This window comes from Biomphalaria glabrata, chromosome 1, assembly GCF_947242115.1.
Source record: "Biomphalaria glabrata chromosome 1, xgBioGlab47.1, whole genome shotgun sequence".
NCBI lineage: Eukaryota > Metazoa > Mollusca > Gastropoda > Planorbidae > Biomphalaria > Biomphalaria glabrata.
In genome coordinates, this window is record NC_074711.1 from 20,658,001 (window position 1) to 20,661,851 (window position 3,851).

Genomic DNA, 3,851 nt, shown 5'->3' on the forward strand with positions numbered 1-3,851 from the left:
ACTTAACTTTTTGTTTTAAAAATAAGGCCCACAGCGTTAAAAGCAGACATACTGAATTGTTATTGTTACAGCGTTATTGACGGATTAGCCCGTTAGCGTGATGTGGTACGTGTATATAGTCTACCCTTACGGCTCAGGGCCCCACACATTGCACTCGCACAGGGCCCCGTGTACTGTTAAGACCGCCCCTGCCTCCAGGCCCCGCATAGGCATACATCACATAAGAAAGTAGCGCCTGACTGGTCTTTCCCATTTGGCACGTTTCTGTTCTTCTGTTGCTACCTCGCTGCCCATTGATTGTTAATTTATAATTTGGGACCTCCGTGCTGTTTCCTGTGATGAAGATAAACGTGCACATAAAACCTGAGAAGAAATGAATCATTAACTTATTAAAATTATATTCATACAATTTTATTAACATGTCCAGGAACCGCAACTTTAAATGTACCCACACTTTTAGTTTTAATCTATTGATTGAGTTGTGTCCCTCTAATATATGTTCATGACGTTTCCACCCATGTTGTTAATACAGTATTCAGTCTTTCCACAATGAGAGCTGGCCAGTGGAGGACGCAGAAACTTCATTAATTATTAGAAGTGGATGGATTGAACAAAAATACCCTATTTTTATATTTAAAAAATCCATTTGTCATTGGACAAGTGTACGTTTGTAGCATCTCGTAGTGTTCTTTCTGCTCTTTCGTTTAAAACTGAAGGTTAATATATTTATAAATCTAAAGTGAAAACAAAAATTCCGAGAAATGTTTCACAAATTTATTCTTTAGTTTTTATGTCATTATAGATGTCCAGCCTGTGACCAGAGCTGAGTATCAAGGATTGGCCACATTAGTCACACAAGCCGTTGCAAAAGGATTATATCTATAATGTCACAGACCTATATAAATATATATGCTTTGGTATTCTTACTCATCAAAGAATGTGCACTCGAATGAGACTCATCCATGCTAAATGTTCAATGCTTGTAAGATAATGAATTTTATTATAAGTACATGTATTTTAATAGCAGCAGATAATGAAGCAGTCGAGCGTTCTAACATTGAAAACTGCCAAAAATGATACACAGAGATAGAAAAAAATACGCAAGTTTGAATTAATTATAAAATCATAAGTGCTACATAACTGAATTCAGAGCTGCACAACAAAAACATAAAAAATACTTAATACTTAAAAAAAAAAGGTTATCTAAAATGTAAGAACTCCGCCCTTAAAACTATATGTATCAATAATGTACTAGTTATTTCCCAGTTTTCCCTTATTCGATATCAAACAAAATTATAAATTACCAATAATTAATTGACTTATTGAGTACTTTTGTTTATTGATTCATGTTTTGTTAGGTGCAATAAATAATTGTTTAAAGTATCAACTTAATCGAAGAATATGTGAGGGAGAAATAGCGTTAACAATTATTTAAGGGAACTAAACCCAACAAATTTAGTTATATATGTGAATACTGAATTATCAGTTTCCCTTGTTGGTATCAAACAAAATAATTCATTACCAGTAATTAATAGTTTAATAGTATTTTTTAAATTGATTAATGTCTGGTCTATCTATACTAATGAATAATTGTGCGAAGTTTCAACTTGATCCGAGAATGGGTGTGGGAGAAATAACGTATACAAAATTTTTACCAGACAGACAGACAGAGTGATTTAATATAAGCTTTGTAATCATTGTAATTTACTGGTTGAGCTTAGAATATAACCATATCTTTAGCAGTTCATTAATAAATAGATTTAAAAAAAAACGTGAAAATCAAGGTCCGATATACTTATAGGTAACACAATCAATTGGGTCCCCAAGAAATGTTTAGCACTGACATATAATATCTGGAAGCCCATAACTTAGGGCCTTTTCAAGTCTAAATATGGCACCAGCTAAAACTGAAAAATGAGACCATCTTTGATGTTGAACATTTTTTCCTTGTAAATTTAAGTCTAATAACAATCTTTCCCAAAAGCTAACTCTTTTCTGGAAAAGAAGAATAGATCACTACATGTCATAATGAAAGCTGTCAGATGGCATTGAGAAAAAAAAAGGGGGGAAGGGTAAGGTTTGTTGATGTTAGATTGTGGCTTGTGTGGACTTAACAATGCAGTTCAATGTCCAAATTATTCTAATTCATGTAGATATAATTCGTCAGTCTGGGTTGTAACAGCTTGGGATGAGAGCAATATCTTGGGTGAATCACTTTCTTTGATACAGACACACACAGAGACCAAGAAAACACATTAGCAAAACAACACAAACTTAGACACGGACCTGAAGGTTGTAATAGAAATAAGGCATGTCCTTGTTCCTACCCCTCCCCACCCGCACCTGTTGAAAACAGTCAACACTTAGTCAGACATAGAAATAAATTACATCCTGGAGTCCAAACAATAACCTATCACAAACCACCTTGAGTTCTATTTGTGGAGATCTTCGTGGGAACCAAAAAAAAATGATATGGGGGGGGGGTTGTAAACATTCATTTGATTACTTTTTCACTTTCGATGAGTGCAAAGTATCACAAGGACATGAAGCAGGCGTTAGGCTATTAGGCTAAAGACCTTCAGTTTATAATACAGTGTTCATTAATCCATTGTTTTCTTGGTCTTCCTTATCATTCAATGCACAATGTCCGGGTAGACCGCACCTTGACCTCACTTCCATCTCAAGCTACTGGTCAGCTTTAAATAAATCTCTTCGCCGTACATCGATACTTAGGAATGGAGCAGTGACTGTGCACAAGGTTTTGGAGTGAAAAAAAGATCGAATCTTAGTAGAAATTGAGCTACAGGAGCATACGTTAACCGTTTCACGGGTAGAATCCATTCTAAGGAACAAGAAAAACATTTTAAAAACTTATACTAAGTGCAGATGTATCAATTAGTTTGGATCAGTCATGTAATTAAATGTATAATAAACAAACAATACTAAAACTGTGCGATTAGAAATATTTTTACCTATTGTTTTTGTTTGGCATGCTTTTAGTTTTCTCATGAGCTAGGATTTAGTTGGGGGGTGGGGGAGAAGAGGCTGTGTCAATGTTACCGTGTGATCTATTTTAAATGCATAACAAAAAAAAAAGTGTAGGCCTACGTCAAAATTCGAACTCCGGCCTCACGCCTCCTCAAGGGAACTAATTCAACTAATACCACCACATCTGTCAAGTTAAATTTCTTTCCCTTGATTGATACCAACGAAATAGTTAATTATCAATAGTTACTTAACTATTTTTTTTAAATTGATTCCTATTTTGTCATAATTGCAAAATTTCAATTTGATCCGAGATCGGATGTGAGAGAAATAAAGTGTTCAATTTATACCAGTGAAACAAAGTGAGTTGATAAAAAATTGGTTAAAAAAAATTGGCATATGTAGCCTAGAGTGTGAGTAAAGTAGTTAGTTATCAAATCAACTTAATACAACATTAACACTTTTTACTCGAAAGTTATATATATACCTTTTAACAGTGAGTTAATTTGAAAAGTAAAATTAGGAAATAATTATACTACTTACAATGCACATCTCATAGTCAATGCTTCTAAAATTTTAAGCGAAAATGCTCATTTTGTGAACACAATTTGATCTAAGTTATCATTATATCTATGTAGTCATCGCTAATTTTTGAAACAATTAATTATTAATATTTGTCTATCAATAGTTAAAACAGCATTCATCAGGACTTAAACCCGAGACCCACCGCTAGCCACTCAGTCAACTCGTCTTGCTCTATAGTTTGGTTTGTGTGTGTGTGTGTGTGTGTTTTCTAGGCCTAAGTTTTTGTCTAGTGAGTAGTTCGTAGATCGAATTAATTTGCTGTGACAACGCAAGGTTACTCC

General features: G+C 34.2%; 1 long non-coding RNA gene across 1 annotated transcript; it reads right to left on the reverse strand.

Annotated features, from left to right (window-relative positions):
• Positions 1–760: 760 nt before the first annotated feature.
• On the reverse strand, positions 761–3,625 carry LOC129925882 (uncharacterized). The gene is made up of 2 exons (XR_008777645.1): positions 3,529–3,625; positions 761–2,842 (listed from the first exon to the last, which is right to left on the reverse strand). It is a non-coding gene; the product is annotated as an uncharacterized LOC129925882 (long non-coding RNA).
• Positions 3,626–3,851: the final 226 nt, after the last annotated feature.